Below are 14,956 nucleotides of genomic sequence, written 5' to 3'. Positions count from 1 at the left end.
GATCAGGCCTGATGACCTATGAGCTCCTTTCCATTTCTGAATCTAGGCTTTCTAAGGTCCCTTCCAGCTCTGAATCCTATGATCTTGACTGTCCCCCTTTCCCTGGACAGGTTGGATCCTGAGTCAGCTTGGACCATCAGGAAAAGAACAGAGAGGATATTTTGTTTCAGAAATTCCTTTCTCTTCCCATATGCCCCCTTTTTCTCCACTTATGCCAATGTGTGTGTTTGTGTATAGGGGGAAAGCAAGTGTCCCCCTCCCCCCAAAATTCTAGAGGACTTTAGCCAGGGATAGAGAGAGAGGAGCTTCCCAATGTTTCTGATCACAGCTACCCCCTCCCCTGGATTCTCCTGTGCTGGAGCAGCTACCTCTGATTAACAAGTTAAAAATAACCCCCTGTGGGCTCTTCTCCCTCCATGGCAATGGTGTTTGTATTGGCATTTGAGTTTCCCTCTGCCCCTGCCAACTCCCCAGGCATGTGATGCTTGTCAGGAGAATGAATGTCAGTGTGGGGCGGGGGCTCAGTCCTGGTGGCAAAAGGCTGGGGGAACAGAGATTGGGGGCATTTCAAGGAGTCAGGGCTTAGGGCTTTCCTTCTAGGGGCTGAACTGCCTATGTGGTGGAAGTGGGTAGGAGGTATGGTAGGTGCCATGGGACTTGGGCTACTTTTTCAGCAAAGAAGGGAGAAGAAGCTAGGGACAGAGAGGGAATAGTTGGGGCCAGGGAATGAGAGTTATGGAATCAAAGATTTCCAAATCATGGAATCATAGAATTCTTCGGTCCCTGAATCTCAGGACTGTGGCATGGCATCTTCTGTCAGGAAAGGTCCTCCAGTGATATTGTGGTCCAGCCTTCTCCCTTGCAAGGCAAACTCCTAACCATCTAGCATAGACGACTGTCACTGTCTTGTTTAAGCTCCCTGGAGACAGGCACAGGTCAAAACCTCCCTCTGGTTGTGGTACTAACCACTTTGATGGGCAAGTCCTTCCTTATAGCCAATTAAAATCTTACCAGCTTGAATGTAGGCCCATAGCCTCTTGTTTACTTCTCCAGGGATGTGTTCTTCCACATCGTCCTCGTTATAATTAGGAATGGCTTGCATCTCTAGAGCATTTCAGAGCATTTGCAAATATATAAAGTACATTATTCCCTGTGATCCTTGTAACAATTCTGTGAGGCTCATGAGAGTTACCAATATGATGCACATTTTACAGATGGGGACACAGAAGCACAAAGAAGTTCCTTAACTTGTCTAAGATCACGTAGTTGGTGAAGGGCAGAGCTGGGAGTACAATTCATGTGGTATTGGAGTTAGGAAGACCTGGGTTTGAATAACCATCTTAAATCCTAGCTGTGTGACCTTGCACAAATCATGTCAGCCTGGTCTCATTTTTCTCATCTGTAAAATGGGCACAATGTTGTAAGGATCATCTGAGACAATGTCCATAAAAGCACTTCAAGAACTGTTGTGACTGTTGTTGTTATCACAGACTTAGTATTTTTCCAATTATAGCACCCTATCAATTAAAAACCCTTCCTATACCTGAAGATACAAATTAAGTGACCTCTTTTTTCTGGGCTTCATTTGAAAGAATGAGAGTTGGGCTAGAGATGAGCTTAGAGTTCCCCTTCCAAGTCATCCATCAGTATCCTCTTCTCCAGGTTAAAGAACCCCTACCCTTTTTACTTTAGGGGAGAAGTGAATACATATTTAGGAAATGCTCACTGTGTGTCCTAAGCACTTTTACAAATACCTCATTTCATCCTCACAACAGCCCTGGAAAGTATGTGATATGATTGTGCTAGTTTTATAGATGGGGAGATTAAGGCAGAACAGAAGTGAAAAGACCTGCCCAGGGTGCCACAACTAATAAGTAAGTGTCTGGGGCCAGATTTGAACCCCTTTGGGATTTCCTCAGTCCTAGTACAATGCTCTATCCACTGGACCAACTTGCCACTCTAAAGACCTTTGCTCACAGGACCTATCGCCCTTCACCATTGTCCTCTGGACCCCATCCAGCTTCTCCACTGACCAAATCTGGACAGAGTGCTGTAACAGGTGCTGCTGAGTAGAGAGGAAAGATGACTTTCCAGCTCTGGCACGTCATCTGCCTTTCCAGGGCCAGCTCTGAGTAAAGCTATAAAGAGGATGTGGTCTGACTTTCTCTCCACAACGTGCTTCCCTACCATTCCTTTCTCATTTCTCCTTCCAGATTCGATGATTTTAGAATAATGGAATTCCATGATGCCATGACTACTGAACGCTGCTGTCTCCTTTCAATTTAGCTTTTCCTTCCTTACACTGAAAGTCAGTTTTTCTATGGGTGGAACTTGGAGGGGCTGGGAGAGGGCTAGCTTTCATTCAATTCAGCCAGCATTGATTAAGTACTCCCTAGGTGCATAGCACTGAGCTAGATTGGAGACATAGAGATGAAAAAAATGACTTAGTCTCTGCTATCAGGGAGTTTTCAATCTGTTACATGTACAAGAAATGTAATGAGTTAGAGTGATGGAGGCAAAGGATGTGTGTTTAGAACAATTCAGGGAGCTGGAACTGGAGTCAGGAAGATTTGAGTTCGTATCCAACCTCAAACGATTCCTGGGCAAGTTGCTTAACCTTGGTTTCCTCTTCTGTAGAATGGGGATAATAATAGTACCTATCTCCTTGAGGGATACTCTATCCACTCTATCTGCTGACTCAGGAGTCAGGAAGACCTGAATTCAAATCCTGACTCAGATATTTATTAGCTGTGCAACCCTGAGCAAATCACGTACCCTCTGCTTGTCTAGGAGGCAGCTAGGTGGTTCAGTGAATAGAGCACTAGGAGTCAGGAAGACCTCAGTTCAAATCTGGACTCTGGACACTCAGACACTGTGAACCTGGACAAGTCACTTAACCTCTGTCTGTCTCAGTTTCCTCAACTGCAAAGTGAAGTGTAAATGGGATTGAATTGCCTGTTAATCACCTTTAAGCACCTATCTCACAGGATTGTGAGGATCAAATGAGGTGATATTTGTAAAGTACTTAGCAGGTACCTGGTACATTTGTTGTTCAAACAGTCAGTGTGTCTCTAGGATTTTCTTAGCAAGGGTTCTGGAGTGGTTTGCTGTTTCCTTCTCCAGTGGATTAAGGCAAATAGGCTCAGTGACTTGCCCAGAGTCACACAGCTAATAAATGATTGAGGCTGAATTTGAATTCAGGTCTTCTATACTCTATGCCCAGCACTATTCACTGAGGCACCTAGCTGCTTCCCAGGCAAACAGAAGTTAAGTGACTTGCCTAGGGTCCCACAGCTAGTAAGTGTCTGAGGCCTGATTTGAACTCAGGTCTTCCTGACTCTAGGCCCAGCACTCCATCCACTGAACCACCTAGTTGACTCAAACACCTATACAGGGGTACTTAATAAAATGCTAGTTGATTGACTTAGAGAGTGGTGGAAATCAATAATCAACAAGCATTTATTAAGCATTTCCTCAACCTCAGACACTTACTGATTGTGTGACTCTAGAGAAGTCACTTAACCCTGTTTGCCTTGGTTTCCTCATCTGTCAAATGAGTTGGAGAAGAAAATACAAACCACTCTAGTATCTTTGCCAAGAAAACCCCAAATGGAGAGTCCAACACAACTGAAACAGCTCAACAACAAGGACATATGTCATGGTCATAGGCCTTGGGGATGCAAACACAAAAGTGAGAGTTTTAGCCCTCAGGGAGGTTCAATTCTATTGGAGAGTCGAGTTTCTGGGTTTGGAATCAGAGGACTATGGGATCAAACTCTGGGCTTGTCCCAGATGGGGAAGCTTTAGGCTGCCTCTGTAAAATTAGGCAGTTGGACTGAATGACCTCTGAAGTCCCTCCTACCTCAAAGTCTATGAGAGCCAAAGATTCTTGGGGGAGAGGAAGAGGGGGGAGTAGATGCTCTATGACAGAACTGTGTGTGTATATGTGTGCACATGCACGCCTGTATGTGTGGGTGGTGGCGTTGGTGATGCTGGTTAGCCCACCAAGGTAGAGGCTCATCATTTCCATCCCACAGGAGGCTTGTCAGCACTGATTCAGCAGAACTGTAGGTGAGCTCCCCAGTATCTTTTTGCTGTTGTTGCTTGCTCACAGCTATCTTGGAAGCTCCTGGTGACAAAGTTGGGGATTTGGGGGATTTCTGAAACAGTTTGGAACTGGCTCACTTAGTCAAATTCCCCAGATTTCTGGAACAGCCCTTGTGTTAGAATATCTCCTCCTCCTACCTTGCTGCATAATAAAACACAGCTGTTTTCTAGGGGTGTCGGCTCTTCTTTCCTTTCCCCAGACCTTGAGGTCAATGGGGGAGGGGTACTGCTTCATCTCTCTTTCCAAGGGAGAATTTAGTAGTAGCATCCTGGGCCCCAGGGTCACTCTTCCTGGTGACCTCCCATAGGGGCCCAGGAGATGCTTAGCTAACCCTGAGTCTCCAAGTGCTGGGCAGTTCAGAGCTTAAGTTGGCCCTGGATGTGAGAGGGATCTGAATTCCTTTAGGAGGGATGCTAACACCCAAGGCTGCTGAAAGGTAAACCGGTTCATTTTCTAACAAGAGAGTTCACTGGGGTTGATGCTGGCCTCTGACCTCTGCTCCCTTGGGCTCTCCACTTTTATTGGCCTTGCGTGTGGCTAACAGCCCGAGGGTGAGGGGTGAGGTCATGTCTGAGCAAGGAGGAGGAAAGACCAGGCATTAGAGCGTGGTCACATCAGTGGCAAGCTGGTTTAGTAATTTTACTGTAATATCTTTTCCCCAGATTGGCCGCCAAGAAGGAAAACCACAGATAGACTGAATCATCATATAGAGCTGGGGTAGAGCAAAAGCAGCTGTGGAGAACTGGGGCACGGCAAACAGAACACATGTGCTATGGATGTGCGTGCATGCTCCGGCTGCTGCCCAGATCACCCAGAAAGGCCCTTGTCCTCAGGGGGAGTACAGTGGTAGACAGATGTGGAGAGCCATGGGGAGAAAACCTTGTTGTCAAACAATCCTGTTTGAACTTTAGCTCCATCCCCTCCAGGAAGTCTTCCTTGATTAACCCTATTCACAGAAACATATTCCTAGTGCTTTAAAAAAATAACCAAAAGCAACACATATGAATTGAGTGCTCCTTGTGCTGGATATGAACTACAAGAACAGGTCACTGAGCAATCCAACCAGGAAAATAAGACATTTAAGTTTAATACCCTCTCTGGGATACTCCTACAACTTATATTCTTACTTGAGGGTTATTAGGTGACTGTGAGGGGCTACCTTTATGTTACTATTGCTTGAGAGCCCCAACTCATGAGTTTACAATGAACAATTAGCCAGTGGATACAGTTAGCTCTTAGAAAAGAGCTTAATTGGCCTGGTAAGAACAGCAGTTATAAAAAATTCCCTCCACCAATCTGGTATATACTATCCCACAAATATGCACATCCACGGGGAGAATGGGCTCACACTTAGAGTATGTTAGTGAGGCATGCACATAGGATACATCTGTGACACTACAGAACCTGGAAATTCTTTCTGTTTGTAGAAGACTTCAGGGGCAGGATCTTTATTGTGTGTTATTCACCTTGATTCCCAGGGTCTCCTTCTTTCTATAGACTAATTCGTAACTCTGTTGTTAGGGAGGTTATATTCCTAGTGGCTACTTCATTCTTTGGGTCTCTTTCTGTCTGGGTCTGTATGAAGTGTGTATGTCCACTCTCTTATAGACACATCATCTCCTGGTTAGGTAGCTTTCATTCAAAGCTACATGACTGATGGAGGGGGAAGACAGAGAAACTCCCTCTTCCATTCTACCCTCAGAGGTCTCCTCCATTGGCAGCTCCAGGCTGAAAATCTCTCCCCTTCTCCAACTCTTTTGGACTGCTGGATGGGGTGTCACCATTTCACAGCTAAATTCCATGACTGATTAAGAGAGGAGGAGAAATATTTACCTTCTGCCCAGATCCTGATGTACCCTGCTTTGTTGTTCAGTTGTTTCAACCCTGACTCTTCATGACCCCATTTGGAGTTTTCTTGGCAAAGGTACTAGAATGATTTCCCATTTCCTTCTCCAACTCATTTTACACATGAGGAAACTGAGGCAAACAGGGTTAAAGTGACTTGCCCAACATCACACAGTTAGTAAGTTCCTGAGGTCAGATTTGAAGTTGGGTCTTCCTGCCTCCAGGTTCGGTGCTCGATCCACCTAGTTGCCCACATTGCTTTAAGTTTGCACAATTTAAACCCTGCATAGATATAATTCATTGTTTGCTTAGCTAATCTGGCTGTTCCCTCCTTGACTCAATCAGAAAGGTGCTCACACCTTATAAGAGATCAGGGCTTAGATTAATCTTTACAGTTATTTTAATACCATGATTAAAAACTTGTGATTATATTCTGGGCGTTCTGTAACTATGATGTCATCTGATTCTTCTTTCCCTTTCATAGGTAAAAAGTTTTTGTGGTTTTGAGCTTCTTTAATCTTGTGCTTATTATCTTATCAATTATCATGTCTTATCTCCCTATCTGGTATGTGAATTCCCTGAGGTTATAGACTATCTTAGACTTACTGTATATCATAGGTGTAGAAGGAAATTCAGAGATTAACTGATCTAATTTCTATTACAGATAAAGAAATTAAAGTCCAAAGAGAAGCTGTAGCCTATGAGGCATTCAGATACTTACTAGTTGAGTGAATAAGTCATTCTGTCAGCCTCAGTTTTCTTCTCTGTAAAATGGGATAATGATAGCACTTACCCCACAAGGTCAGCCAGTGAGTCAATAAGCATTTATTAAGTACCTAATACGTGTTAGGCATTGTGCTATGTGCTGAGGATACCAAAAATGCAAAAAACAGCCCCTGCTCTCAAGGAATTCATAGTCTAATGGGGAGACAACTTGTAAACAACCATATACAAACAAAATATATAATTAGAAATAATAAACAAAGGGAAGGAACTAGAATTAAGGGGGACGGGAAAGGCTTCCTGTAGAAGGTAGCTTTAGGGGAGACATTAGTGAAGTCAGAGAAGCTAGGCAGAGAGATGAGGAAAGATTGCTTTCCAAGTATGAGGGACAGCAAGAGAAAATGCCCAGAATCTGGAGATGGAGTGTCATGCTCATGGACCAGCAAGGAGGCTTGCAATGTATGTGTGTGTGGGTATAAGATGTAAGAAGAAAGGTGGGAAGCGGCCAGTTTATAGAGGTCTTTGAACACCAAACAGAGGATTTTATATTTGATCCTGGAGATGACAGGGAGTCACTGGATTTTACTGAATGGTAACATGGTCCGACCTCTGTTTTAGAAAGATTATTTTGGTAGCTGAATGGAGTATGGATTGAAGTGGGGAGACTTTGTAACAGGCAGACAGCCATCAGGCTATTGTAGTAGACCAGTCATGGGGAGATGAGAGCCTGTACTAAGGTGGTGACAATGCCAAAGGAAATAGGGGAGGGTATAAGCAAGAGAGTATGAAGGTCAATCAACAAGTATTGGAACAAATTGATTATAGGAGATGACAGAGTGAGGAGGAGAGGATGACCCCTAGGTTGTGAGCATGGGTCACTGGGATTAGTACCCTTAACAGTAGGAGGAAAGTTAGGAAAAAGGGAGTGCTTTGGGGGAAAGATAATGAGTTCAGTTTTGAGCATGTTGAGTTAAGATGTCCAATTGAGTTGAGATGTAATAGACATTTGGAGGTTGGCAGAGAGATTACAGCTTGATAAAATTTGAGAATCATCAGCATAGAGATCATTGACACTATGGGAGCTAATGAGATCACCAAGTGAAACAGTTTAGAGGGAGATGAAAATAGGGACCAGGATGCAGTGCATTGGGACACCTACAATTAGTGGACGTGACTTAGATGAAGATGCAACAAAGGAGACCAAGGAGTAGTCAGACAGATTGAAAGAGAACCAGGAGTATGGAATTTCCTAAAAACCTAGAGAGAAGAGAGTATCAAGGAGAAGAGGGTGATGGACAGTGTCAAAGGCTGCAGAGAGGTCAAGAAGGATGAGGACTAAGAAAATGCCATAATATTGGGCAGACTAAGAGATCGTCAGTAGCTTTGAGGAGAGCAGTCTTGGTGGAAGGATGAGGGAAGAAGTTAGGTTTTAGAGAGTGAAAGGAGAGGAAATGAAGGCACCATTCATAGATGGCCTTCTCAAGGGAGGTGAGATAAGGGACAATAAATAGCTAGCAGGAATGGATAGATCAAGTAAAGATTTTTTAAAGAAGAAGATATGAGCAGGTTTGTAGACAGTAGGGAAACAGCTAGTAGGCAGGGACAGAGTGAAGATAAGGGACCAAGTAGGGATAATAGAGGGGGCAATTTGTTGGAGAAGGTAAGATTTGAGCAAATAGGGACATTTGCCCAGGGAAGGAAAGGGGCAACATCTTCATATGAGACGGGAGGGGATAGTGGCAGAAGGCATCTGGATGATGTGAGATAATGAAGAAGAAAGAAAAATGAGCTCCCTGAGAGAGACCTCAATTTTTTCAGTAGAATTTGAGGCAAGGTTCTCAGCTGAGAGGGGAGGGGAAGGGGGTGCTCTAGTAGATTTGAGGACAATGAATGGAAAACTTCCAGGATAGTTGTTGTGGTAAGTGGAGGAGTGAGTTAATCAGGAAGGTGTAAAAGCATTGCCTTGCCATGGCGAGGACTCAGCTGAGATTATATGACGTAAATTTGTAGGGGACCCAGTCACTGCAGTTTCCTGATTTTCTTTCTACAGCTTTTCTCAACCACATGTGTGTAGGAGCAAAGGCAGTGTGGGTGGTGGGAGTGTTCCAAGGCTGAGGTTTGCCAGGGCAAGACCAGCAAAATGGTAAGGGGGCAAGTGACTTAAGGGAAGAGGACAGTATAAATTTAAACTGGTTCACCAAAGGGTCAAATGGGGAAGGGAGGAGAGTCCTAGTATAGGCTCAGGAAAGACCTGAGGGGTCAAGCAATCAGAGGTCATGTTGTGGACAAAGAGCATGGTGTGGGATTGCTAGACAGACGAAGGGGTGGAATGACAGTAGATTGTGGTCAGATAGGAGAATTTCAAAGTTTATGAACACGAAAGGGATGCATTTGTGGCTTTTCTGTTTGTATCCCCAGCACTTACCACCATATTTACTCCAAGTGAGCACTTAATAGATGCTTTTTTCATGAATTTTCATACATTGTTTATTCTTTCTTTCAGTCCCTTTTAGCATCTCTGTGGGCCAGTTTCCTCAATCTGTAATCTTCATCTGTAATCTGCAATTAGAACAGTTAATTTCTGAATTCCCTGTTTGCTTTGGCATTATATGAGGAGGGGGGAGGAGAGAGGAGAGAGAGAGAGAGAGAGAGAGAGAGAGAGAGAGAGAGAGAGAGAGAGAGAGAGAGAGAGAGAGAGAGAGAGAGAGATTCCAGATGAATGGAACAGTACAAGCAAAAACATGGGAGCAAGAAAGGATTGTCTGGCTTTGGGGGACAGGAGAGTAGGTCACTTTAGCAGGAGTGAAGGGTTATTGAACCGGGCAATGGGTTGCTAAGCTAAACTGAATCCAAATTGAATCCATACTTGGAGGAACTTCAATGACAAGCTTAGGGAGTTTGGACTTTTTTTTTTTTTTAAATTAAGCAATGGAGAGTCATTGAAGGTTTTTGAGGAGAGGAATAAAGAGATCTGTACATTGAGAAAGATTAATCCAGGAGACAGTAGGATGAATTAGAAGTCAGTAAGAATGGGAGTCCTGAGGATCACCTGAGGAGGCTGTTGTTCTGGTGGTAAGGACTGGGTATTTATCTCAATTGTCAGTATTCTGTTCATGTATCTTATTTCCTTCAACAGACTAGGAGCTGTCAGGGTAGACATGTCTAAGTACTTTCCATTATTCTGGGAGCTTTCTGACAGCAAAAACCGTGTCTCCCTCATCCAGGGATGTTCTGGTAAATATTTAATAACTTTCTCTGGAAAGAAAATGCAGAATACACTTTTAAGTGTAATCTGTATTATCAACACTTTCTTAAATCTAGAAATCAATAAAAGTATAAATCAAACTCTGATTTGTAGTTTGTTGATTTTTGCCAATTTCTAAAGTGTAAACTCTCACCTTAAACATTTAACAATTGGCTCTCAAGTTAGTTCAGACATACCTTTGCCCCCATCAGACAGGTAACTCCCTTTGCTGTTGCTGTACAAGAGAGGGTGGCCCTACAAATTAGGGGAAAAGGGCATAGGAATGAATCAGAACTAGGTCCTCTCTGCTCTCATCCTGTCCCTGCTGATTCCTCTGTAGAGGGCATGAGTCCTAGACTTAAGTGGAGAGTTCTATAGATTTTGGGGGTGATGAACTTGGATGGTTATTTATCTTTATTTTCATTAACCTTTGGTTTCCTTTGTGATTCTATTTTATTTTTTTTATTTTGTATTTTATTTTATTTAGCAAAAAAAATCACGATTTCTTTGGCAAAAAAAAAGTGACCAGAAATTATTTCCCTCTGGTCAGAACTCTCATGTATTTTGAGGGCTGCCCCATGTGCAACTTGATGGTGTCCTCCTGTGTGGCTAAAAGGGAGGTAGAACAGGAATATCTAGACTCTTCTTTCCTCTCCTAAAATTTCCTAAAGGGAAACTTTAATTCCTTCCAGGAAGGGAAGCAAGAGGTGGAGGTCCAGTAACTTGACTACTCTGCTGTCTCAGAGAGAGCGGGTACCATCGTAGAATTATATCTATTTATTCCCTTAAATATCTTTAGACCCTAGTGGACGTGGTTTTTCAGGTTCAATTTAACTTCTGATCTCTATTTTTTAAAGGGGGAAAAGTAGGAGCCTAAGATTTATATACAAGCTTTGACCTCTTTCCTACCAATACCAGTTCCACAACCATCATACATAGCAAAGAAAACCATTTAACCAAGTCCATAGCAAACAGAAATCTGAGAAAGTACACACAGGAGGATATATACCAGACAACAAAGAGTGAAGGAACTCTCCCACTGAGACCAAGATAACAGAGAGAAAAAGAGAGAGAGAGACAGAGAGAGAGAGACAGAGACAGAGAGAGACAGAGACAGAGAGAGACAGAGACAGAGAGAGACAGAGACAGAGAGACAGAGAGAGACAGAGAAACAGAGAGAGCAACAGAGACCGACATAGACAGAGACAGAGAGCTCACCTAATGGGAAAGTTTCCCCACAGCTCTAGCATAGCAAGCTTGGGACAGAGATATCATAGAGACCACTGACTTCTTCGCTTTCCTTCAGTAACCTGAAGTGGGGTTGACATCTTCCATCTTTTTTCTTAGAGCTGAAAGCTCCAAGTGCCTGAAGCGATGGCAGAATCCAAAGAGACTGTAGTGATGTGAAGACTTAAAGTGATTAGGAGAGACTCAAAGGTCTAAAGAGACTAGAGACTCTCTCTTCTCCCTATCCTTCCACCCTATTCTTCATGTAGATGTAGGACATTCATCTCCACCAGTGAGGAGAATATCCCATACCAAGGGTTTTTGGTACTGGGGTTGCATATGTATGTAGAAACATTATTCTAAGAAGGGGTCCATAGGCTTTACCAGACTGACAAAGGGGTCATGACACAGGAAAGGTTAAGAACCCCTTGTTTAGAGCAGTAGTGTCAAAATCAAATAGAAATCAGGCTGGTAAACCATACATAAGGATCCCTAGGGATACATATTGGCTTAGTTTTAAAATGTATTATTATATGTGTTTTATTGTATTAAAAACATTTCCTAATTATATTTTAATCTGGTTCCCCAGGCCCTAACCCTCCTGTGGAGTTTTTGACACTTTTGAATTAGAGAACCAAAGTTCATTTGTATATGATGTGCATGTAGACAATGTTGGAATATTGGGGGAGGGGTGTCTCCCAGCATTGCTCTTTTCATGTAGGGCCTGTTAACTTGTATTGTTTGAGGCTAGGCTGCTTAGATTGGAAGTACTCTAAAGGTTAACTCTCTTCCAGGACCCCATATGGGAGGCAGCCTAGTGTAGTGGATAGGGTACTGGGTTAGGAATCAGGGGATCTGGGTTCTAGTCCTAGCTCTGATACTTTCTGATTATATGATCTTGGACAAGTCATACCCCTTCTCTCATCCTTCATTTCCTCCTCTGTAAAATGAGAGTCTTGTAGTAGTCTTTATATGTTATGTATATATATAATTATGATTATTAATTGTTCATTTTAAGGATGTTAAGGAGAAGGACGGTAGGAATGAGAATCTTCTGACTAGATGGAGGGTGTCTGGTGGTGATGCCTACAATGCCCTTGCTCCATCTTGTGCCTATCTTTTGACTTCTGCTGGAAATTCCACTCAGGCAGATGGCACATCGACATAGTGGCATGATGCCTTCCAATAGGAATTGTGCCAAGTATGATGCAGTGTGTGCTGATCATTCTTCCACTTCACTGCTGGAAAATTCATCTGGGGACAAAGCAAGCATTGGAGGACACTGGTGACGGTAGTGGTGGTCAGGAGCAAGTCTGTGCAGTTACAGTGGGTATCCGGAAGAAACTTTCCACTCCTATGATCTCTGGTCTTCTTGTTCTTCCTCTATCTTTTCCTCCCCTCAGATCTCAGTCCTGGTTGCCTTCCTGAGAGTAGTGTTGGGGGGCAAGCCTGGTGAGAAAGAGGACATTTCTTTTGCTAAAGTCTATGTTGAGCCTGAAGTCAGGAAGACTCATTTTCCTGAGTTCAAATCTGGCCCCTGACACTTACTAGCTGTGTGACTCTGGACAAATCACTTCACCTGTTTGCCTTAGTTTCTCAACTGTAAAATGAGATAGTGGTGGAGAAGGAAATAACAAGCCACTCTAGTATTTTTTACCAGGAAGACCCCAATGGGACATAAAGAGTTGAACATGGCTGAAATGACTTGACAGCAACAAGACTTGTCCTTATTATCAGATCCCTTCCCACCAACCCAGGAAGCCAAACCATGGGGCAGGGCCTCCTTGAGAAAGGGGAGACAGGGCTGTCTCCTCCCTTATTTTATTATCATTTTTATATGCAATTTCCCACATTTATTGACACCTTCTCCATTTCTGCAAAAGAGTTGGGGGAAGTGTCTTTTCATATCTCTCCCTTGGCTCCAAGCTTGTTCTTTGTGATTTTACCACATTCATTTTAATTTCTTTATGGTGTTGATTCTTTCCATTTCCACTGATGTAGTCATGTATACTGTCTTCTCATTTCTGCTTACTTCACTCCTCTTATTTTAAAAACCTTTATTGATAACTTTTAGATCACCTACATTTCCCACTATATCCCTTCCTCGTCCTTTCAAGATATAAGAAAGTATGGAAAAGAAAGGAAAAGACTTCACCAAAACTAACCAACATATCAACAAAGTGCAATATTACGTTCAGTGTTCCACAGCCGTAATCTCTTATCCTGCAAAAAAGAGGTAGGTGATCTTTCTCATCTCTTCTTTGTGGGTGACGTATGATGGTCATTATAATTATGCAGTATTCAGTTTCTATTGTTTTTTGTTGTTTTTTCTGTTTATGTCATTATAATCATAGTTTACAGTTTTCCTGGTTCTGTTAAATTCACACCAATTCATATGTCTTCCCATAATTCTGTCTTCTCCCCCCAATCATCATTTTCATAACATTCATGAACTTCAATTTGTTTCAAACAGTTCCCAATTGACTAGCACCTTCTTTATTTACTTACTTTGCTTCCAGTTTTCAGCTACTACAAAAAGTGATGCTATAAATATATTTGTGTATATAAGATCCTATAAAATAATTTTTATATGAAAATTTTTACATGAAAAAGTTTTATATGGAAAATAATTTCATTTCCTAGGTTATTTTCTATTTATTTAAAATGTTTAGCCATTATATTTAATGTTTTTTCTTTACATCATTATCACTTTCCAGTGATGCCTTTTCCCCTAACAAAACAACTCATTGGCTATGCCTGCCAACACATGCGTAATTCTGCCCCTAAGGTTCACCACTTCTCTGCTCAGGCATCTCATTGTTGTAATCATTGTTTTCTCCAGGTTTATTCCCTAGCACAGGTCCCATGCCCGAGGGGGAGGTCCTGAAGGAGGGGTCAGAAATCTTCCCTATTTTTAATCTTGCTCTACCTCCCCATCGCCATTTTCCATTGTTGACAGAAGAGATGAGTTGGAGATTGCTACATCAGGAGGGGGATGTATCAGTTGTTTGGGGTGGACTTCCCAAAACTTTAAGGGCAGCTGGACTGCTGTGCCTAAAGTTAGGAAGACTCATCTTCCGAGTTCAAATCTGACCTCAGACATTTACTAGCTGTGTGACGCTGGACAAGTAACTTCCTTCTGTTTGCCTCAGTTTCTTCATCTGTAAAATGAGCTGGAGAAGGAAAGTTGCAAACCACTGCAGTATCTCTGTCAAGAAAACCCCAAATGAGGTCACAAAGAATCAGATATAACTGAAAAAAAATGACTCAATAACAGCACATAGGGATAAAGTCCCTGGATTGCAATAGACCAGGACTGAGCATCTGCCACTTTCGATAGACTCTGTATCTTTGCTTTGATGCTTTGGCCCCAACAACAATCACAGGCTCTTAGGATTTCAAGGGAATTGGATACCATCTGGACTAACCCGACACTGTGGATGGAAGTCTCCTATATGTTATGGCCAGGATGTGGCCATTCAGCTGCCATTTGAATACATCTGGATGGGGAGGCTACTTATTCCATCACTTGGCAGCTCTAATTCTTAGGATATTTTTCCTTAAGTAGAACACACATTCACCCCCTCAATATTTTCCACTCAGAGCTACCTGTCTTGTTCTCTGGGGCAAAGCAAAACACAGTTGGTCTCTTTTTCACATTACAGTGCTTCAAATATTTGAAGACAAATATGCCCTTTTTAACTCTTAAGAATTAATAAAAATGAAGAATTGGGGCTGACTAGCAACTAAATGGCCTCTATTCCCCATTTTATTTCCTTCTGTTTTGGGTTCAAGGGGATGGGACTGAG

The sequence above is a fragment of the Notamacropus eugenii genome, chromosome 2 (genome assembly GCF_028372415.1).
Source record: "Notamacropus eugenii isolate mMacEug1 chromosome 2, mMacEug1.pri_v2, whole genome shotgun sequence".
Taxonomy (NCBI): domain Eukaryota; kingdom Metazoa; phylum Chordata; class Mammalia; order Diprotodontia; family Macropodidae; genus Notamacropus; species Notamacropus eugenii.
Note: the sequence above shows the minus strand (reverse complement) of the source record.